Source organism: Scyliorhinus torazame, chromosome 10 (genome assembly GCF_047496885.1).
Source record: "Scyliorhinus torazame isolate Kashiwa2021f chromosome 10, sScyTor2.1, whole genome shotgun sequence".
NCBI lineage: Eukaryota > Metazoa > Chordata > Chondrichthyes > Carcharhiniformes > Scyliorhinidae > Scyliorhinus > Scyliorhinus torazame.
In genome coordinates, this window is record NC_092716.1 from 183364979 (window position 1) to 183388976 (window position 23998).

The window sequence follows — 23998 nt, forward strand, 5'->3', positions numbered from 1 at the left end:
CAACAGAGTCGAATGGAAATACCTCCCCGAGGTACTGGAACGGTTTGGGCTAGGAGCGGGGTTCACCACCTGGGTGAGGCTCTTGTACACGCTCCCAAATCGAGCGTCCGAACTAACACCACCAGCTCTAAATAGTTCCAGCTGCAGAGAGGAACACGACAGGGCTGCCCCCTGTCCCCACTCTTGTTCGCGCTAGCCATCGAACCCCTGGCGATAGCCCTGCGGGACGCGAAAAGTTGGAAGGGAATCTGGAGAGGAGACAGAGAGCACAGAGTCTCACTCTATGCAGATGACCTGCTCCTCTATGTCTCGAAGCCACAGGAGGGACAGAAGGCAATACTACAAATACTGAAAGAGTTTGGAACCTTCTCAGGCTACAAACTTAACCTGGGCAAAAGCGAGGCATTCCCAGTGAACCCAAACAGGGGAGGGAGAGAGCTGGAGTGGCTCCCATTCAAAACAGCCCAGAACAGATTCCGCTACCTGGGGACCCAGATAGCCAGAGACTGGACACAGACCCACAAGTGGAACCTGACCAGCCTGGTGGAGGAAGTAAGAAGAGACCTTCAAAGATGAGGATCACTCCCACTCTCCCTGGCGGGGAGAGAGCAGACGATCAAGGTGAACGTACTGCCAAGGTTCCTCTTCCTGTTTAGATCCATTCCGATCTTCATCCCCAAAGCCTTTTTCCAAAACGTAGACAGTCTAATCATGGCGTTTGTGTGGGGGGGTAAGAACCCGAGAATCCCAAAACAGACACTGCAAAGAAGGAAAATCAAAGGGGGCTTGGCCTTACCGAACCTACAATACTACCACTGGACAGCAACGGCAGAAAGAGTGAGGGGATGGGTAGAAGAACCTGAAACAGATTGGGTACAAATGGAGGAGGCATCCTGTAAAGAAACGACCCTCCGGGCCCTGGCCACAGCAGCTCTCCCATCCCCCTCAACAAGATACACAACAAGCCTAGTGGTAGCAGCCACGCTGAAAACATGGACCCAGCTCAGACAACACTTCGGGATAACTAAAATGTCCCCCATGGCCCCCATTTACGGCAATCACAGATTCCCCCCTGCCATGCTGGATACCACCTTCAAAAGATGGAGGGGGGATGGGGGCACATTGACGGTCGGGGACTTCTACGTAGGGCACAGACTGGCGACACTAGACAAACTGAAGAGGAAGTGGAGGCTAGCAAAAGGACAGTAAATGAGACACCTCCAAATAAAACACTTCCTCCGCAAAGAGACAGTAGGGTACCCTGGGGCCCCAGAAAGCACACTACTAGAGGACCTGATAGGCACAAGCAACGAGAAGGGGGGGGTCATGTGGGAAAATATACAGACAGCTACTGGACAGAGCCCGGACTCCACTGGACGAGACCAGATAAAAATGGGAGGACGAACTGGGGACAGAGGTAGGATGGGGACTCTGGAGCGAAGCACTGAGCAGGGTGAACTCCACCTCCTCTTGCGCAAGGCTAAGACTAATGCAGCTCAAAGTGGTGCACAGAGCGCACCTGACCAGAACCGGAATGAGCAGGTTCTTCCCGGAGTTGGAGGATAAATGTGAGCGGTGCCAGAGGGCCCGGCCATCCACACCCACATGTTTTGTTCTTGCCCCAGGCTTGCTGGGTTCTGGACAGCCTTCTCCGAGGCAATGTCCAAGGTTGTGGGGGTGAGGGTGATGCCATGCCCAATAGTGGCAATCTTCGGGGTATCGGAGCAGCCAGAGTTACACATGGGGAAGGGGGCCAACGCCCTCGCTTCCCTAATCGCACGCCGGAGAATCCTGCTCGGCTGGCGATCGGCAGCACCACCCACAGCTGCAGACTGACTCGCTGACCTTTCGGAATTTCTCCACCTGGAAAGGTTAAGTACGCCACCCGAAGGTCGGAGGAAGGCTCCCTGGATACTTGGGGGCAGTTTGTCGGTCTGTTCCAAAACCTGTTCGAGGCCAACAACGAAGAGTGACCGAATAAGAATGTTTTTATTATTTTTTATGATTAAAACACCAAGATAGAGGAGTTACCAAAAGACTGCACAACCTGGGCGGGGGGGGGGGGGGGGGGGGGGGGGGGGGGAGGAAGGCAGGGAAACCTCGAGAGATGATTCCACTCTGTCCGGAAAATAAAAGAAAAGCACAGCCGAAGCCGGGGGGGGGGGGGGGTGGGGGGTGGGGGGGGGGGGGAGTGAACGGGGAAGGGGGAGGAACCATAGACCGATCCAGAGGGCAATGAAAGGCACGTAGGGTCAGTTAAACGAAGGACAACTAAACCTCTGTATAATAAAGGAAATTAGCGCAGGCGAGAAAAATGTGATGTGTATCTATACAACTGTTTATAAATATGAGAAATGCCAATAAAAATATATTTTTTAAAAAGTCTGCCACATCGTAGGCATTGTCGCGGTTTTGCAGGACATTGCCGCTTTAAATGGGCGGAGCCACAGTTGCCGCACGTTGTGACGTCAGTACGCTCGTTGCGCCACCGCGCATGCGCGGTGCGGTCCTGCGTGGTGCGCTTGTGGTAGTATGCATTAGGGGTCATGTGGGACTGTGCAGCCATGATGTCATTGGCTGACAGATCCCGGGTCCTGGTTGGACGTTGACCTCTAGCTCCGCCCTGAAGGCGGAGTATAAGTACCTGGAGTCCTCCCCCGCAGGCAGTCTACTACCGAACTGCGGGGGAAACAGTCACGCTTAATAAAGCCTCATCGACTTCACTCTATTCGTCTCTCGGAGTCTTTGTGCGCTACAATTTATTAAGCGTGACTAAAGGACTATGGAGCTCAGGATCATCCCGGAATGCCTGAGGATCAGCCCCCACGCAGTGAACGCGGCAGCAGCTTTCAAGCACTGGCAGACCTGTTTTAAGGCCTACCTCAGAACGGCCACCGGCCGGGTCACAGAAGACCAAAAACTACAGGTCCTGCACTCGAGGTTAAGCACGGAGATTTTCTCTTTCATCGAAGACGCAGAGGATTTCCAGACGGCGTTCGCAGCACTAAAAAGTCTCTATGTCCGCCCAGTAAACCAGATCTAAGCTCGCTATCAACTCGCAACGAGACGGCAAAGTCCCGGAGAATCGATAGATGAATTCTACGGCGCGCTACTAATTTTGGGACGAGCCTGCAGCTGCCCGTCGGTGAACGCAAATGAACACACGGACATGTTAATGCGCGATGCTTTTGTGGCAGGTATGAATTCCTCCCAAATCCGCCAAAGACTTCAAGAAAAAGAGTCGCTAGGACTCTCAGAGGCACGGGCCCTAGCAGCCTCCCTGGACGTGGCCGCGCGAAATACCCGCGCCTACGGCCCCGACCACGCAGCAGCCCATTGGGCTCCGTACGTACCCGTCGCGTAAACCCACCCCCCCCCCGGACACCCCACAGGCTTGCGCGGTCCAAACGCCAAGTCGCACCAGGGGCGCCCGCTGCTATTTCTGCGGCCAGGCGAAACACCCCCGGCAGCGCTGCCCGGCCCGCGCAGCAATCTGCAAGAGCTGCGGAAAAAAGGGCCATTTCGCGGTTGTGTGCCGGTCCCGCGAGGTCCCGGGAGAATAGGGAGCCCTGCACGCCGCTTACGCTCCCCAACCCCCCCAGCGCCCCATGGACGACCCGCAGGCGCAGCCACTCTGGGTCCCGACCACCGCGGTCCCGGGAGAACAGGGAGCCCTGCACGTCGCTTACGCTCCCCAACCCCCCCCCCCCCGCGCCCCATGTATGACCCGCCGGCGCTACCACTTTGTGTCCCGACCACCGCTCTCCCCGGAGAAGAGGGAGTTCTGCGCGTCTCTAACGCCCCCCAAACCCCACCCCCCGCGCCCCACGTATGACCCGCCGGCGCTACCAATTTGGGTCCCGACCACCGCTGTCCCCAGAGATGAGGGAGCCCCGCGCGTTCCTAATGCTCTCCAACCCCCCCAGCGCCCCATGTACGACCCGCAGATGCCGCCATTTTGGGTCCCAGCCACCACGAGAGGAGGAAGGGGCCGCCATCTTGGACCACCCCAGACCTGTACGACGCATGGGGCGGCCATTTTGTCCACCCCCGCCGCCATCTTGTGACCCCCCAGCCATATGCGATTCATGGGGGCAGCCATTTTGTTCACCCCCGACGCCATCTTGGACGGCAACAACGGACCCCAGTGTCGACGGCTCCACGGGGTTCGAAGAAGACGCTCAACTACTACAACCACGTCTCGCTTCAATGACGCTGGACCAAGCTCGGCCCCGGACACTCCAGACGACGACGACAACGGTGCTGATAAACGGGCATGAGGCACCATGCCTAGTCGACTCCGGGAGCACGGAGAGCTTTATCCACCCCGACACGGTAAGACGCTGTTCCTTGACCACCCATCCCAGCGCACAAAAGATTTCCCTAGCTGCAGGATCCCACTCCGTACAGATCAAAGGCTTCTGCATAGTTACCCTAACGGTGCAGGGGAGGGAGTTCAAAAACTACAGGCTCTACGTCCTTCCCCAACTCTGCACCCCCACATTACTGGGATTAGACTTCCAGTGCAATCTACAGAGCCTTACCTTCAAATTCGGCGGCCCAATACCCCCACTCACTATCTGCGGCCTCGCAGCCCTCAAGGTGCAACCCCCGTCCTTGTTTGCAAACCTCACCCTGGATTGCAAACCCGTCGCCACTAGGAGCAGACGGTACAGCGCTCAGGACCGGACCTTCATTCGGTCCGAAGTCCAGCGGCTACTAAAGGAAGGCATAATCCAGGCCAGCAATAGTCCCTGGAGAGCACAGGTGGTAGTAGTAAAGACAGGGGAGAAGCAAAGGATGGTCATAGACTATAGCCAGACCATCAACAGGTACACACAACTAAACGCGTACCCTCTCCCCCGCATATCCGACATGGTCAATCGGATTGCCCAATATAAAGTCTTCTCCACCGTGGACCTCAAGTCCGCCTACCATCAGCTCCCCATCCGCCCAAGTGACCGCAAGTACACAGCCTTCGAGGCAGACGGGCGATTATACCATTTCCTAAGGGTCCCATTTGGCGTCACAAACGGGGTCTCGGTCTTCCAACGAGAGATGGACCGAATGGTTGATCAACACGGGTTGCAGGCCACGTTCCCGTATCTCGACAATGTAACCATCTGCGGCCACGATCAGCAGGACCACGACGCCAACCTCCAAAAATTCCTCCAGACCGCTCAAGCCTTGAACCTCACGTACAACGAGGACAAGTGCGTTTTTAGCACCAACCGGCTAGCCATCCTGGGCTACGTAGTGCGCAATGGGATAATAGGCCCCGACCCCGAACGTATGCGCGCCCTCATGGAATTTCCCCTCCCGCACTGCTCAAAAGCCCTGAAACGCTGCCTGGGTTTTTTTTCATACTACGCCCAGTGGGTCCCCCAGTACGCAGACAAGGCCCACGACCTTCCCTCTGTCGACAGAGGCTTGCCAGGCCTTCAGCCGCATCAAAGCGGATATCGCAAAGGCCACGATGCGCGTCATCGACGAGTCCCTCCCCTTCCAGGTCGAGAGCGACGCCTCCGACGTAGCTCTAGTGGCCACCCTTAACCAAGCGGGCAGACCCGTGGCCTTTTTCTCCCGAACCCTCCACGCTTCAGAAATCCGCCACTCCTCAGTGGAAAAGGAAGCCCAAGCCATAATGGAAGCTGTGCGACATTGGAGGCATTACCTGGCCGGCAGGAGATTCACTCTCCTCACGGACCAACGGTCGGTAGCCTTCATGTTCGATAATGCACAGCGGGGCAAAATCAAAAACGACAAGATCTTAATGTGGAGGATCGAGCTCTCCACCTTCAACTACGAGATCTTGTATCGTCCCGGAAAGCTGAACGAGCCGTCCGATGCCCTATCCCGCGGCACATGTGCCAACGCACAAATTAACCGCCTCCAAACCCTCCACGAGGACCTCTGCCACCCGGGGGTCACTCGGTTTTACCACTTTATCAAGTCCCGCAACCTCCCATACTCCTTAGAGGAGGTCCGTACAGTCACAAGGAACTGCCACATCTGCGCAGAGTGCAAACCGCATTTTTTCAGGCCGGATGGTGCGCACCTGATTAAGGCTTCCCGCCCCTTTGAACGCCTTAGTCTGGATTTCAAAGGACCCCTCCCCTCCACCGACCGCAACATATACTTCCTTAATGTGGTGGACGAGTACTCCCGCTTCCCATTCGCCATCCCCTGTTCTGACATAACCGCGGCCACAGTCATTAAAGCCCTGAACACCATATTCACACTGTTCGGTTGCCCCGCATACGTCCACAGCGACAGGGGGTCCTCCTTCATGAGTGACGAGCTGCGTCAGTTCCTGCTCAGCAACGGGATAGCCTCGAGCAGAACGACCAGCTACAACCCCCGGGGGAACGGGCAAGTAGAGAGGGAGAACGGCACGGTCTGGACGACCGTCCTACTGGCCCTACGGTCCAGGGACCTCCCAGTTTCACGGTGGCAGGAGATCCTTCCGGACGCCCTCCACTCCATCCGGTCACTACTGTGCACTAGCACTAACCAAACGCCTCATGAGCGCCTCCTTGTCTTCCCCAGGAAGTCCTCCTCTGGAACGTCGCTGCTGACCTGGCTGGCGGCCCCAGGATCCATCTTGCTCCGAAAGCACGTGCGGGCGCACAAGTCGGACCCGTTGGTCGAAAGGGTTCACCTCCTTCACGCGAACCCGCAGTACGCTTACGTGGAGTACCCCGACGGCCGACAGGACACGGTCTCTCTGTGAGATCTGGCGCCCGCCGGCACACACACACCCCCCCGACACCAATCACCCAACCCCCCCCTTCCTGCCACCGCCGCACCCCGCGACCGCCCCCTTCCCAGGAGGATCAGTCCTCCTCCCAGGCCCGACTAGGAATAAAGCCCAAGCTGAAACCATAAGGCTCCCAGAGACGACAACACCGGAACAAGCACCACCACCACCACCGGGGCCGAGGCGATCGACACGGACGACCAGACCGCCCGACCGACTCGTGGCGTCGATCTAACAGTACAATGTGGACTTTTAACAAGAACATTTTGTCTTTTCCTGACGATTACTGTAAATAGTTTGAAACAAAAAAAAAAAAACCTTGCACATACTGTTATAACATGTGAAAGTTTTCCTCCCAGGACCAGCCTTGTAAACCCTTACCACCATGCGAAGCATCACCCCGCCGGGTTCATTTTTAACAAGGGGTGAATGTGGTAGTATGCATTAGGGGTCATGTGGGACTGTGCAGCCATGATGTCATTGGCTGACAGATCCCGGGTCCTGGTTGGACGTTGACCTCTAGCTCCGCCCTGAAGGCGGAGTATAAGTACCTGGAGTCCTCCCCCGCAGGCAGTCTACTACCGAACTGCGGGAGAAACAGTCACGCTCGACTTCACTCTATTCGTCTCTCGGAGTCTTTGTGCGCTACAGCGCGCCTGTGCATCACATTCCTCCACATCACCATCCCCTCGTGTGGCGCGTACAAGCGCGGGAGGCTGCGAAATGGCCGCCCTCATCCAGGCCTTGGGGACCTTGCCGCGCTGTTTCAGCCGCCTGTATGTGGGAGCACCGGCTGGTGGCATTTTCATGCAGGACACAGGTCTCGATGGCAGTCACTAGGGTGAGTTGCTTAATTTTGAGGAGCTGCTGACGCAGGGGGTCCGACAGAACACCAAATACGATCTGGTCGCGTATCATGGAGTCGGAGATGGTCCCGTAGCCGCAGGACTGCGCAAGGATGCGGAGGTGTGTTAAAAAGGATTGGAAAGGCCCGTCCTTACCCTGCAAGCGCTGCTGGAACGGGCATCTTTTGAAGCTTTCATTGACCTCTATGCTGAAGTGGGTATAGAATTTGCAGAGAACCGTCTTGTACTTTGTCTTGTCCTCGTCGTCTGCGAATGTGAAGGAGTTGAAGATGTGGATGGCGTGTTGCCCGGCCGTGGAGAGGAGCAGAGCAATCTTCCTGGTGTCCGAGGCGTTCTCCCTGTCCATGGCTTCGAGGAAGTGCTGTTTAAAAATCTTCCAATTGACCCCGAGATTGGCGGCGATGCGGAGCGGCGGCGGCGGGTTGATGTTCTCCATACCTCAGGATGCTGGAATGCTGATTAGTTGCAGGTGGGTCTCAGAAGTGCTAGTATGCAACCACTCCTTGTACCATGATTTGTTGGGTGTTCTGGATCACAAACAGGTCACCAACACTGGAAGTGGTGCAACTCTATTTTATTACAAGATTAACTATATTAACATAATTGAACTGTGGGTAAATGCAATACCAGCTTTAACTGTTGACCCTTGCCTAGTCCTAACCAGGTGATGCACTCAGCACATGGTGAATGTCTGTGTTGCAGGCTGTGAGCTCTGTGCTCCGAGCTGGCTGCTACTAGAATGAGTGGGAACCCTCCTGTCCCCTGTCTTTCTCGTGCGTGTGCTCTCACTGGTGATTGGCTGTGGTGTTGTGTATGCTGATTGGTCCCACTGCATGTCCATCAGTGTGTGTGTGTGTCTGCACCATAATGTACTGGTCTATATTATGACAGAAGTCACTGAAGTTACAGGGACAAAATATAATGAGGAGGATGATCCTAAGAGTAATTGGTGTTTTAAGGCAGTCTGGGATGGTGGGAAGTGACATAAGTCGATGACCATCACCCTCTGGAGCCAATCACAGAATGATCATGCACACCTTTAGCTAATTAGAAAATAGCCTTGCGTCATTTAGGCCAATCAAAATGCAATAACATAAGCTTGCTCTGGGTTGTAGTTTCGAAAGGTTAATAAGCAGCAGCTCCCAGCAGCCAAGTTTGAAACTGACGTTTGCAGAACCTGCTGTGCACAGGGAAGCAGAAGACCACAGAAGTGACAAGGAGTGTACAGAGACCAAGGGCGCGATCCAACAGTCTTGATGCGCCCAACATTGTGTCGGGGCAAGGCCATTGAACCTCGTGTGAAGCCTCTCACGAGATTCACGATGCGCCAAAGGTCTTGGGAGATTCAACCGAACCTCGCGAGTCATCGCAATCCGGATCTCGCTCTCGCTGGATGACATCCAGATCCACATTAGCCATTAGGCCCATTAAAAAATTTGCCGGATTCTCCCGGCAGCCACACCTGGGAGACCTCACCAGGGCGCCGTTTAGTACTGGGTCCACACAAATATGGTCCTGGGGCCCAGACTATTGGAGACACCTGGGTAGTCAGCGACAGGACAGGGTAGCACCCTGGAACTCCCCTTGGCATCTGGGCACTTTGGCACTGCCAGCCTGTCACCTTCACACTGCCACCCTGTCACTGCTGAGTTGCTCAGTTGGCAATGCTAGGCTGGCAGGGGCACTGCAAGTGTGCCACATTGCCAGTGCCAGGGTACCCGGGTGCCAGAAGGGTGCCATGCCCATGAAAGGGGGATTCAGGGGACATGAAGGATGGGGAGGTGAATGAGCCTCATAAAGGTTGGGGGGGAGTGAAAGGTGGGGTCTGAAAAGGGAGCTCAGGCAGCCTGAAAAGGATGGGCCCCCCTCAGTGACCCCATAGCGGGGAGTCAGCACCTGAGTGGGGAGGGGTAATGTCCTTGTGTGTGTGGGGTGACATTGTCCATGGGTGGGGGGAATCATTTAGAGAGCAGGCATCCTTCCAAAATGGCACCACGATCTCGAAGGAGCCGATCTCACTGGCGAGTTCAGCTCTCCATTGCTGAAAAAATATCTAAGGGTGAGCCTCCCCAAGGCCCAAGAGATGACTAAGTGTGGGTGAATACCGGTGTGGATTTCACTGATGCGACCATCAATTCACTCAAAGACACGAGTAGAAGTAAACCATGGTTTTAATCAGCTTAGAACAGTGCCTGCCTGCGACTGGTACAATACTGTGAACCGCTGTCAGGTCAACTGCTCTTTATACTTCCTTTCAAGGGGAGGAGCCATGGGCGGAGCCCGGACATGCCCCAACATATCCCCCTGTGGGTGAAGCCACATAATGGCCCATAGGTGGAGCCCACAAGGTCAACAACATAACATAGCTGTAACACAATGGCAGAACATGATACTAATACACTGGTGAATTACTAGTACTATACATTCACCCCACTCACCCAAAAGGCCGGCGGGAAACACCCCACCAAACTCACCCAAAACGACACTTAGAGGGTGTGATTCAGTGTCCTCATTGTCCTTAAGCGAGCGTGCCACGAGGCCGGTGAACAGGGGGGGAGGCCAAAAATGAGAACCGCGCCGGGAGCCAAACCATTTGCGATGCAACCGGCCCACTCCCGTCGGCGAAATTGGGATCCCACTGTAACGTGGTGAGAAAACAATAATTACCACAGGTGGAAGATGAACGCCAGGCTTCCTCTGACAGGCACAGGAGGCCGCACAATGTCAGGGTCAACGCGCACGGGACGCTCTGATCACCTCCAGATTCACACTAGTGGAGGGGGACTGCTCAGGGACACGGACACAGACACCGGATCTCACCTGCAGCCCCCCCCCCCCCTCACCTGTGCCCCTCTGCGGCCAGCCCAGACCAGCCCACTGAGGCAGGTTGTAACATTGTGTGCAATTGTTTAATGTGAAAACATATATACAGATTTGTGCCCTAGCTCTATCACTAAACTGTGCCCTGCACCCACCCATGCCAACTTAGCCGGTGTCTAATTTTCTGGCCTTCCGGCCACCTGGTGCTGCCAGTCCTGGAGTCCCGCTCTCGTGTCGGTCAAGGTCTGCATGCTCGTGGTCATGGAGCACAGGGAATGGACCATCTCCTTCTGGGACTGCACCACATCACCCATTGACTGTGCCATCTTCTGGGTCTGTGTCACTTCAGCCAGTGACTACACCATCTCCCTCTGGGACTGGACCACCTCACTCTGCATCTGTGCCACATCGGCATGTGGCTGGGCAATGCCGCTGATGTTTGCCTAGGTGGCACGCATGGTTGGCACCACCTCCTGCTCCTGCACGCGGTTGGACTCTTCCACCTGAACCTTCAGGTGCTGGATGCTCGCTGACAACCTCTCATGTAGTTCCTGGCTCTGCGACTGCATCTCCATGATCGATGGGACTGTCCATTTCAGAAGCCCCAAACCCATCTGGACGCCAGTTCCTGGGCTCGGGCCGCCCTCCGACGGTCTAACCCCTCGGGAGTTCCTACCTCCACCTGCTGTACAGGAGCATGTGCGTGGTGTGCCAGGAACCTCTTCAATAAAGTGCCCAACCGAAGTGAGTGTCTCTGGGATGGTGGAAGGTGTTGGAGACAGCTGTGACGGGAAATCAGTGTCATCATCGGACTCGGGTACTCCCACGGCACAGGCCCACCCACAGATTGGTGGGCCCCGATTGCGTCCCCCCGAGGACTCCGCAGGCCGCCCTCAGAGCCAAACGGGCGGCTGCGTGGCCCATTGGGGCCCGGAGTATCGCCGGGGGGGGCCACTGCCAATGGCCCCTGACCGGCATGACGTGATCCCCGCCCCCGCCAAAAAACCAGCGCCGGAGAATTCGGCAGCCGGCGTCGGAGCGGCGGGGCAGAATTCACGCCGTCCCCGCCGATTCTCCGAACCGGAGGAGGGGTCGGAGAATCCCACACGGGGTGTCCGGGTCTTGGGTCTATGGCTCGAGTCTGTGTCGGTGTCCCCGTCGTTGCCCGGCACCTGGAGCTCTGGCTGAGGCTGGGGGTGGGGGCGGGGGAAACCAGAAGGACCCGCCCCATCACCAGCAGGCCCTGTAAGATACAAGACAAGGAGCATGATTAGACCGCGTGGTGTGAGGGTGAGGATGGTGTTGGGGGTGGGTGGGGGGGGGGGGGGGGGGAGGGTTGTTGACACAAGTGTCACGGGAACCGCAACTCAGCGGGATCTCACTTCCTTGGGTGATGCCGATCTCCACCCCGACGACTGCCCTTTCTCGGGCTCGCTTTCCACATCTAGAGCCCTCTGCTCTGCCACAGTGAGAGGCCGCAGGTCTGGCGGTCCCCCTCCAGTTGTTGGCTGTTATGGCACCCTTCAGAAAATGCACAGTGTTAGACAGTCCACCGCATGAAGCCCAGAGAGAGGGTAGCTGGTGGCTTCAGTGGCCAGTGCACCCGACCTTGGCGGCCAATATGGGTGCTGGCATGTGGTGTAGCGAAGGGGTTCAGACGTCCTCCGGGTGGGTGGGGGTGGTGCTGAGTTGCTGGTTTGTGGGATGGGGGGGTGGTTGCACAGTGCTGCCTACTCACCCTGGCATGGCAGCCCTGAGGAAGCCATATAGTTTTTCCCTGCATGGTTCCTCTGGCTGGTTCAGACAGAGTTGCTCTTGGCGTTTGCAGCCTCTGCCACCTGCACCCAGGCACGGCGAACAGCGGCAGCTGGCAGCCTCCTTCCCGGGCCGGGGTACATGGTCGCCAGCATCTCCTCCATGGCGTCCAACAGTGTCTCAAGCTCGCCATCCGTGAACTTTGGTGCCGCTCTCCTTGCGCCCACCTTGTTGACTGCGATGGTGTGTGTGGGGAGTGCAGTGTGCATATGTGGCTGCAGCTTGTCAGCCCCCTGAGTGTCAATGGCGAAATTGGCGAATCCGGCACCGATTCTCATTGGAATCGATTGTGTTCCACGTAAGACCAGTGTTAGCCCTTCAACGGTCTCTGAGTCGGTCCAGCTGCGGCGTCAGCTTTGCTGTTGTAGAAGTCCACAAATCCTTCCCCGGTTTCACCACTTAGTCTTAGGAACGGAGAATTCCGCCGCAGATCTTCCGCTCTCCCTGTTAAAGCCAAACTCTGTTTAGTCCTCAAACTAATACCATTGTTGCAGAGCGTTTGCACGATGCCCATGCTTCGATTCAGAAGAGATTAAATCCCCTCCTGATATTAAATAGGAAATGTTCAGAAACAATTGTCTGAAGTGGTCTGCTGAGCTAGCCTGCCTGCGTCATGCTCTGACCTCTGTTCTGGAAGGGAGAAACAGCAGCTAACTTTTCAGTGCCAAGAAACTACACCAGATTCCGAGAAGTCTCTTCAGATTTGGCACAAGCACTTCTTTGTTGTTCTAGCTTCGTCCGATACATCCAAGTCAGCCAACAAGTCCACATTCAACAGATCAAATGGATATCCAAAGTTCTTCAATTGTAAAAAATTGAATCCTCAATGTTTTGTCACAGACTTGAGTGGGAAGAGGCAATCTCAAAATGCCCAAGCATTCCGAAATGTTGGTGTCATTTTACGTGTGTAAAACAAAGTTTGATGGTTTGTAATGTTCCCAGAGAAAGTTCAGTTGATAATGGGGACTGTAACCCAGCCTTGGAACTAAGACATTAATCAGTGTACCCTGCAGTTTTTGTAATGGACAAATTTTATTTAAAATATAAATGAACATGTGATGAATGATATCTGTATACACATATCCCTGCATGCCAGAAAATGAGGAGGAAAAGCATGAAGTTGTAGTGGTGTTCCCTGGTCCAAAGTCAGTTCCCCTTGACGATCTTCCCAAGCACTTATCTAACATTGCTGTTCAGAAATCTGTTCCTACAAAACCTTCCAAGTATGCCGACAGCCTTGATAAGAGCATAACTTTGGAAGGACCAGAACGTAAACGTGCAAAACATGACCACGTTTTTCCCCTGACGGCTGAGGCTCAGTCGGCCTTCAGTCGTATCAAGGCCGATATCATCAAGGCCACCATCCACGCGGTGGACGAAACCATTCCCTTCCAAGTAGAAAGCGACGCACCAGACGTCGCCCTGGCTGCTACCCTCAACCAGGCGGGCAGACCAGTAGCGTTCTTCTCCCGAACGCTCACCGCCTCGGAAATTCGACACTCTGCAGTCGAGAAGGAGGCACAAGCCATAGTGGAGGCCGTGCGGCACTGGAGGCACTACCTAGCCGGTAGGAGGTTCGCCCTCGTCACCGACCCATGGTCGGTCACCTTTATGTTCGATAACGCACAACGGGGCAAAATAAAGAATGATAAAATTCTGAGGTGGTGGATCGAACTCTCCACCTACACGTACGATATTACATATCGTCGGGGGAAGCTCAACGAGAGCCCAGATGCCCTGTGCCGCGGCACGTGCGCCAACGCGCAAAAAGACCGCCTGAGGGCCATCCACGATGACCTCTGCCACCCGGGGGTCACCCGGCTTGCCCATTTCATCAAGTCCCGCAACCTACCTTACTCCACCGAGGGGGTCAAGGCCATGACCAAGGCTTGCCAGATCTGCGCAGAGTGCAAACCGCACTTCTACAGATCAGACAGGGCCCACCTGGTAAATGCCTCTGGGCCCTTTGAGCGACTAAGCGTGGACTTCAAAGGGCCCCTCCCGTCCACCAACCGCAACATTTATTTCCTCACTGCCATCGATGAACTCTCCCGCTTCCCCTTCGCTGTCCCCTGCCCCGATATGACCTCGGCCTCCGTAATCAAGGCACTACACAGCATCTTCACGCTGTTTGGTTTCCCCACTTATATCCACAGTGACCTGGGTACATCGTTCATGAGCGATGAGCTGCATCGATATCTGCTCAACAAGGGCATCGCCTCGAGCAGAACGACCAGCTGTAACCCGCGGGGAAACGGGCAGGTGGAGAGGGAGAACGCGACAGTTTGGAAGGCTGTCCTTCTAGCCCGACGGTCAAGAAGTCTCCCAATCGCCCGCTGGCAGGAGGTCCTACCCTATGCCCTACACTCCATTAGGTCGCTCCTCTGTATGGCCATGAACGAGACCCCTCACAACCGTTTGTTTGTCTTCCCCAGGAAGTCCACCTCTGGGGTCTCACTTCCATGTTAGCTGATGACTCGGGGACCAGTTCTACTCCGGAGGTACATGAGGAGCCATGAGACAGATCCGCGAGTCAAGAGGGTCCAACTGCTACACGCAAACCCACAATATGCCTACGTCGAGCACCCCGACGGCAGGCAGGACGCCGTTTCCCTGCGAGACCTGGCACCTGCTGGCTCGCCCACCGACGCCCCCCCTTCTACCGACGCTCCAATCCCTGCAGCGGCTGTCGACTCCGACAGTGCCCCCTCCCCCCATAGAGCCCCCCAGCCGGCGCCGGCACCAATCACCCTGGTCACCCCGGATACCCCCACTGCTCCAACGCGGGCAAAGGCTCAGACAACCGTGCTCCCGGATATACCACCACCGAGGACGACCGTATCCGCCGCACCACCGCCGGAGCTGAGAAGGTCGACACGGGCAATCAGACCACCCAAAAGACTGAACATGTAATTCCACTCCACCCCCGATGGACTATGCGTTTTTTTAAACAGGGGGTGAATGTGATGAATGATATCTGTATACACATGTACCTTGTTTGCGTAGGCCCCTTGAAGACCGGGTTTGGAACACTGGGGGACTCCGCCCCCAGGGAACCGTATATAAGGTTACGTTCAGTGGGCAGCGTGCAGTGAGCACACTTCTCGGCAGCTGTCTGGTTCCCTGGTAATTAAAGCCATTGAATTAACAATCTTCTCTCTTGAGTCGTAATTGAGGGTATCTCAGAACAGTTATCAATAAATTACGATTACCCCAACATTAAACAGACAAATAAATCGCACTTTCACTCTCCAGTGCATTTATACAGCAAGTTACTTAAAAACAGACGACTATTTTTTTCCAATCTGAAAATAGCTACTAGTAACTCGCAAAATGTAAATTTTGTGCCTGGACTCTTCATGGATGCATCGTTCCCACATGGGAGCTGCTCCGTGGTTTATATCAGGATGGGAGCTGCTCCATAGTTTATATCAGGATGGGAGCTGCTCCGTGGTTTATATCAGGATGGGAGCTGCTCCGTGGTTTATATCAGGATGGGAGCTGCTCCATAGTTTATATCAGGATGGGAGCTGCTCCGTGGTTTATATCAGGATGGGAGCTGCTCCGTGGTTTATATCAGGATGGGAGCTGCTCCGTCATTTATATCAGGATGGTAGCTGCTCTCTGGTTTATATCAGGATGGGAGCTGCTCCCTGGTTTATATCAGGATGGGAGCTGCTCCCTGGTTTAGATCAGGATGGGAGCTGCTCCGTGGTTTATATCAGGATGGGAGCTGCTCCGTGGTTTATATCAGGATGGGAGCTGCTCCGTGGTTTATATCAGGATGGGAGCTGCTCCGTGGTTTATATCAGGATGGGAGCTGCTCCATGGTTTATATCAGGATGGGAGCTGCTCCGTGGTTTATATCAGGATGGGAGCTGCTCCGTGGTTTATATCAGGATGGGAGCTGCTCCATAGTTTATATCAGGATGGGTGCTGCTTCGTGGTTTATATCAGGATGGGTGCTGCTTCGTGGTTTATATCAGGATGGGAGCTGCTCCGTGGTTTATATCAGGATGGGAGCTGCTCCGTGGTTTATATCAGGATGGGAGCTGCTCCATAGTTTATATCAGGATGGGTGCTGCTTCGTGGTTTATATCAGGATGGGAGCTGCTCCGTGGTTTATATCAGGATGGGAGCTGCTCCCTGGTTTATGTCAGTCGTTTTTTATTTCCACTCCATCTAGATCCAATAAGGAAAAAAGTCCGATCATGTTACAGAGTAAAACAGAACAGATCTGGTTCTATGAAAACAACGTTCAAAGGTTCGCTGCTCTCCATCTCTAAGATCCTTGAATATTACACATTTACTCTGCCAACGTTTGAGTCTATCTTGACAAACTATCTAAAACAAACAGTTCTAATAATAATATAGTAATAATCTTTAAAGTCACAACTGGTCTTCCATTTACACTTGGATACATACATGAAGATGGGGAAAAAAATGCAGAGTTTTAATGGGGAATTTGCAAGGGATTGGGAATCATTGGAGAGCTCTTTTCAGAAGGCAGCACACACCCAGTACTCTGCTTCAGTGCAGTGTGATTATGTGACCCAGAATACAACAACCTTTAAAGGGCCTCAGCAATCAACAGTGGGCAGCACGGTAGCACAGTGGTGAGCACAGTAGCTTCACAGCTCCAGGGTCCTAGGTTCGATTCCCGGCTTGGGTCACTGCCTGTGCGGAGTCTGCACGTTCTCCCCGTGTGTGCGTGGGTTTCCTCCGGGTGCTCCGGTTCCGTCCCACAGTCCAAAGATGTGCAGGTTAGGTGGATTGGCCATGATAAATTGCCGTTAGTGTCCAAAAGAAGTTAGGTGGGGATACTGAGTTACGGGGATAGGGTGGAGTGTGGGCTTGAGTAGGGTGCTCTTTCCAAGGGCTGGTGCAGAGTGGATGGACCGAATGATCTCCGTCTGCACTGTAGATTCTATGATCTGAAGATTTGTGATGTCCCACCGAAGGCACTGCAACTTTAAACAGATATCGAGCTTGACATTCTTGCTCTTCACCATTAGATGATATCCCTAAAATCTTCTGCTAGTTGCAAGAATTATTTTTTTAAAAATGCTTTCAAAAGAAGCCAGGTACCAGGAAATATTTGTCTTCAAGTACTACATCAATTCAGTTGGGATTCATGTTGATGTAGGCATCGCCGGCAAGGACAACATTTGTTGCCCATCCCTAATTGCTTGAACTAAATGGCTTGCTAGGCCATTTCAGAGAGGGTATAATAAACTTGAACATGGTGCTGAAACAGTATCTGAAAGTGTCACAATAGGACGTGACACAAAACCGACTGACTTTTAAATCAGAATGATATTTGGTGATGGGGGGACCAGCCAGATTTTATTTTTAAGTAATATTAATGCTCAACCACATTTGGCCACTTTGTTTGCAGAGTAAAAATTAACAACTATTAACATTTCAAAAAATTTAATTAATCATATTAAATATGCACAAGACTGTGGATAGTGGATTACAGCACAAAACTAATGCCACGCTGAATTAAACAACATTTCAAGTAAACTTTAGAGATCTTATACAAACACAAAACAAAGTATTTGGAAATACAAGTGGCTCTAGCGAGTACAGAAAGAAGATGAGGGATGCCAGGGCAAGGGAGAGGAACAACTCCAGAAAGACCTTGGACTGGATTCTCCGATTCTGGGGCTATGTCCCCACGCTGGCGTGGTAACGTTGGCGCAAAATAGCCACCGATTCCCTGTTTTCCTGGGGGCTAGCAGAACGTCAACGTAGAGCAGCCAGCTCTTGCTGCCGATACGCCCTGGAAAATTGCCGGGAACGTGGCTGTTCTTGCGCATGGCGGTGGCCTGCAGAGGCTGTACCGTGCTACATGGCGGGCACAGCCCGCGAACCCGGCCCGCCAAATAGTGCCCCCCCCCTTTTGCCGGTTCGCGTGCCCCGGACCACCCCCACACAGTTCCCCCAGCCCTGGATAATGTCCTCCCTGCCTGCGGATCGGCCCTCCCCTGACTGTGGCGGCTCTGGACTGGGTCCGCAGCCACCATGCTGAGTTCCCGATGGGTGAGACCATGATAGACCCACGCCGTCGGGAACTCGACCGGTCGGGGGCGGAGAATCGGGGGGCAGATCTCAGGGAATGTCCTAAGGCCATCAATACGTGGTGCGGGGTACTCCCAGAGTATGTTGGTTTGGAGGGGCGGAGCATCGTGAAAGAGGCGCCGCTCACGATTTGGTCAGGATGTCGGATTCTCCGCTACTTTGCCAACGCGATTTTGGCATCGGCGACTGGAGAATCCAGCCCCATGGGTGGGATTCTCCATTGGCCGACGCCTAAACCGGGAAAGGTGATTGGGCGGAGAATAGGTTCTGACACCAAAATTGCAGCGGATGCCGATTTGCCGCCAAAACGCGAAATTCTGTCATAGCGTCGCTAATACATTCCGGAACGCACGTACAGTAAACACTGTTTGCATGTAATTAGTGGGGGTAAGGGTGGTGGGGAGGTTGGTACATGTGTCACCAGGAACCTCAAATAAGCGGGGTCTCTCTTCCTCGCCCACGCCGGAACTCCATCTTGGCGACCTCCTGTTCCTCCGGGCTGCCGCCCATGACCAGGGTCCTCTGGTCTGCAATGGTGAGGGGCCACAGGTCCAGCTCTCCCCCGCCTGTCTTCTCCCACTCCTGGCATTTGTGAGCGACATTCTCCTGGGGGTGGGGGGTGGGGGAGGGAGTTAGGGGGCTGTGGAACAGAACATGACAGTGTTAGATAGTCCGACGCATGCAGCCCAGCGGATGGATAGCTGGTGGCCTCAGTGGACAGGGCACCCGGCCATGGCTACCGGTATGGGTACCGGCATGTGGTGCAGGGTTCGGCCGTCCTGTGGGTGGGGGAGGGGTAAGGTTACAGGTGTGTGCGACGTGGATACTGCCAGGGGCACAGTGCCGCCTACTCACACTGGCCGCCCTGAGAGATCATGCAGTTTTCTCTGGCTCTGCTGACCCATCCAGACGGTGTTGCCCACGGCGCTCACGGCGCTCACGGCCTCTGCCACCTGTGCCGAGGGGTGGCACACGGCGAACAAGGGAAGCTGGCAGCCTCCTTCCCAGGCCAAGATACAAGGTCATCCGCCGCTCCTCCAGTGCGTCCAAGAGGGTCTCCAGCTTAGCATCGGTAAACCTTGGGGCTGTTCGCCTCGCTGCCATCTTGTTGGCTGAGATAGTGTGTGGGGAGTGAAGTGTGTATCTGCAGCTGCAGCTTGTCAGCCTCCTGAGTGTCAATTGCGAGACCGGCGAATCCGGCACCGTCTCGCATTAGAATCAATTGTGTTCCACGGGGCGTTGGTGCTGGCACCTTAGCAGTAACAAAATCGGTCCAGGTGTGGCGCCAGTTGTTCTGTCGCGAAAATCCACGAATTCTGCGTTGGCGTCAACACAGAGGTAAGGGAGAATCCCGCCCCATATTTGTCCTGATGAAAACTCGCACAATCAAACGTGAAGAGGCTTTCTTTCCCCCGATGCTGCCAGATATGGTGGCAGCATTTCCAGTATTTTCTGTTTATATTTCAGATTTCCCACATGAGCAGTATTTTATTACTGTGATGTTTGTGACCATGTATGGCTAAGATATTAAAACCAGCACCAATTTTGAAATTTAGCATTTTTGTTTGAGGGGAGGGGGCGGGGAAACCGAAAACTATGATACATGTTCAGTTCTTAAATGGCAGTTGACGATAGTGACAAAATACTTCAGGCACTGAGGCATTCCTTCTGCTGTATTATTTGAAGCTGAACTCAGTAAGCAGCGAGACTCTCCCCTCCCCCACCCCCACCCAGTGTATCAACTCAACCTTGATTCTGACCAACCTCACAGATCACAAACTGCTGGAGTATAAGATTACAGAAGTTTTCTTTCCCTCCTGTTGTTTACAGCCTTACACGAGTCCAACTATCTCTTACTGCTTCAAATGGATTCTGTCACTGCGTGCCAGCAGAAACACTTAGTTCCCTGGCCTATCACAAGTGGCAGCTCCAGCAGAGGCATTTCCTGCGCATGTGTTGCCAGCATTTGAAGCAATCCAGCAACCGAGGAGCCAGTAAGACCCATAATCAACTGGGCAAATTTTATTTTCATTTTAATGAGCAAACTGGAATGTGAAATGTGATTGACACACAAATGTGTTGTGTTCTGTAATCTTGTCCAGCAATGATTCAACAGAATTGCTGATGTCCAAATCGGAACCATGTTTTATTTTTTTTTGATTTGATTTGATTTATTATTGTCACATGTATTTGTATACAGTGAAAAGTATTGTTTCTTGCATGCTATACAAACAATGCATACTGTACATAGGGAAGGAAGGGGAGACTGCAGAATATAATGTTACAGTTACAGCAAGGTGTAGAGAAAAGATCAACTTAATACGAGTTAGGTCCATTCAAAAGTCTGATGGCAGCAGGGAAGAAGCTGTTCTTGAGTCGGTTGGTACGTGACCTCAAACTTTGGTATCTTTTTCCTGATGGAAGAAGGTGGAAGAGAGTATGTCCGGGGTGCGTGGGGTCCTTAATTATGCTGGTTGCCTTTCTGAGGCAGCGGGAATTATAGATAGAGTCAATGGATGGGAGGCTGGTTTGCGTGATGGACTGGGCCACATTCACGACCTTTTGCAGTTTCCTGCGGTCTTGGGCAGAGCAGGCTCCATACTAACCTGTGATACAGCCAGATAGAATATCTGGCTTTCTTGTATATGTCAGGGTCATCTGGCTTTCTATGGTGCATCTGTAGAAGTTGGTGAGAGTTGTAGGTGACATGCCAAATTTCCTTAGTCTTCTGAGAAAGTAGAGTCGTTGGTGGGCTTTCTTAACTAAAGTGTCGGCATGGGGGGACCAGGACAGGTTGTTGGTGATCTGTACACCTAAGAACTTGAAGCTCTCGACCCTTTCTACTTCGTTCCCATTGATGTAGACAGGGGCATGTTCTCCACTATGCTTTCTGAAGTCGATGACAATCTCCTTCATTTTGTTGATATTAAGGGAGAGATTATTGTCGTCGCACCAGTTCACCAGATTCTCTAACTCATTCCTGTACTCTGTCTTGTCATTGTTTCAAATTCGGCCCACTACTGTGGTGTCATCAGCAAATTTGAAAATCGAGTTGGAGGGGAATTTGACCACATAGTCATAGGTGTATAAGCAGTATAGTAGGGGGCTGAGGACACAGCCTTGTGGGGCACTGGTGTTGAGGATGATTGTGGAGGAGGTGTTGTTGCCTATCTTTACTGATTGTGGTCTGTGGGTTACAAAGTTCAGGATCCAGTCACAGAGGGAGGAGCCGAGGCCAAGGCCACAGAGTTTGGAGATGAAGTTTCGTAGGAATGATGGTGTTGAAGGCTGAGCTGTAGTCGATAAATAGGAGTCTGACATAGGTGTTTTTGTTATCTAGGTGTTGCAGTGTTGAGTGCAGGGCTGGGGAGATGGTGCCTGCTGTGGACCTGTTGCAGCGGTAGGCGAACTGTAGTGGATCAAGGCAATCCAGGAGGCTGGAGTTGATTCATGCCATGACTAACCTTTCGAAGCACTTCATGATGATGGATGTCAGAGCCACTGGACGATAGTCATTAAGGCACGGTGCTTGACTTTTTTTGGTACAGGGATGATAGTCGTCTTCTTGAAGCAGATAGGGACCTCAGATTGTTGTAAAGAGAGTTTGAAGATGTCTGCGAATACCCCAACCAGCTGACCCGCGCAAGACCTGAGTGTCCATCCGGGTACCCCATCCGGGCCAGTGGCTTTCCAAGGGTTGACCTTCGAGAAGGCTGCTCTGACATCTGCAATGGTGATCTCAGATACAAGTTCATCCGAGGCTTCTGGGGTGGAGGGCTTGCTCTCGCTGACCTCTTGCTCAAAGCGGGCATAGAATGCGTTGAGCTCATCAGGGAGGGGTGCATTGGAGCCAGTGATTTTACATGCCTTCATCTTGTAGCCCGTTGTGTCTTGCAGACCTTGCCATAGACGGCGGGGGTCAGTGTGACTAGCCTGGGACTCGAGCTTGGTCCGGTACTGTCTTTTGGCATCTATGGCCATACTAGTCTGAAAAAGCCCGATCTCATCTGATCTCGGAAGCTAAGCAGACTCAGGCCTGGTTAGTACTTGGATGGGAGACCGCCTGGGAATACCAGGTGCAGTAGGCTTAATTTTTCATTTTGTCATTGGCAAATAGGGTTAAGGAAAATCCCAAGGCTTTTTACACTTACATAAAAAGCAAGAGGGTAGCCAGGGAAAGGGTTGGCCCACTGAAGGATAGGCAAGGGAATCTATGTGTGGAGCCAGAGGAAATGGGCGAGGTACTAAATGAATACTTTGCATCAGTATTCACCAAAGAGAAGGAATTGGTAGATGTTGAGTCTGGAGAAGGGGGTGTAGATAGCCTGGGTCACATTGTGATCCAAAAAGACGAGGTGTTGGGTGTCTTAAAAAATATTAAGGTAGATAAGTCCCCAGGGCCGGATGGGATCTACCCCAGAATACTGAAGGAGGCTGGAGAGGAAATTGCTGAGGCCTTGACAGAAATCTTTGGATCCTCGCTGTCTTCAGGGGATGTCCCGGAGGACTGGAGAATAGCCAATGTTGTTCCTCTGTTTAAGAAGGGTGGCAGGGATAATCCCGGGAACTACAGGCCGGTGAGCCTTACTTCAGTGGTAGGGAAATTACTGGAGAGAATTCTTCGAGACAGGATCTACTCCCATTTGGAAGCAAATGGACGTATTAGTGAGAGGCAGCACGGTTTTGTGAAGGGGAGGTCGTGTCTCACTAACTTGATCGAGTTTTTCGAGGAGGTCACTAAGATGATTGATGCAGGTAGGGCAGTAGATGTTGTCTATATGGACTTCAGTAAGGCCTTTGACAAGGTCCCTCATGGTAGACTAGTACAAAAGGTGAAGTCACACGGGATCAGGGGTGAACTGGCAAGGTGGATACAGAACTGGCTAGGCCATAGAAGGCAGAGGGTAGCAATGGAGGGATGCTTTTCTAATTGGAGGGCTGTGACCAGTGGTGTTCCACAGGGATCAGTGCTGGGACCTTTGCTCTTTGTAGTATATATAAATGATTTGGAGGAAAATGTAACTGGTCTGATTAGTAAGTTTGCAGACGACACAAAGGTTGGTGGAATTGCGGATAGCGATGAGGACTGTCTGAGGATACAGCAGGATTTAGATTGTCTGGAGACTTGGGCGGAGAGATGGCAGATGGAGTTTAACCTGGACAAATGTGAGGTAATGCATTTTGGAAGGGCTAATGCAGGTAGGGAATATACAGTGAATGGTAGAACCCTCAAGAGTATTGAAAGTCAAAGAGATCTAGGAGTACAGGTCCACAGATCACTGAAAGGGGCAACACAGGTGGAGAAGGTAGTCAAGAAGGCATACGGCATGCTTGCCTTCATTGGCCGGGGCATTGAGTATAAGAATTGGCAAGTCATGTTGCAGCTGTATAGAACCTTAGTTAGGCCACACTTGGAGTATAGTGTTCAATTCTGGTCGCCACACTACCAGAAGGATGTGGAGGCTTTAGAGAGGGTGCAGAAGAGATTTACCAGAATGTTGCCTGGTATGGAGGGCATAAGCTATGAGGAGCGATTGAATAAACTCGGTTTGTTCTCACTGGAACGAAGGAGGTTGAGAGGCGACCTGATAGAGGTATACAAAATTATGAGGGGCATAGACAGAGTGGATAGTCAGAGGCTTTTCCCCAGGGT

At 53.1% G+C, this 23998-nt stretch overlaps 1 non-coding gene across 1 annotated transcript; it reads left to right on the forward strand.

Annotated features, from left to right (window-relative positions):
* The first annotated feature begins 22314 nt into the window (after positions 1-22314).
* Positions 22315-22433, forward strand: LOC140384954 (5S ribosomal RNA). Its single transcript, XR_011933242.1, has one exon. It is a non-coding gene; the product is annotated as a 5S ribosomal RNA (ribosomal RNA).
* The last annotated feature ends 1565 nt before the right edge of the window (positions 22434-23998 follow it).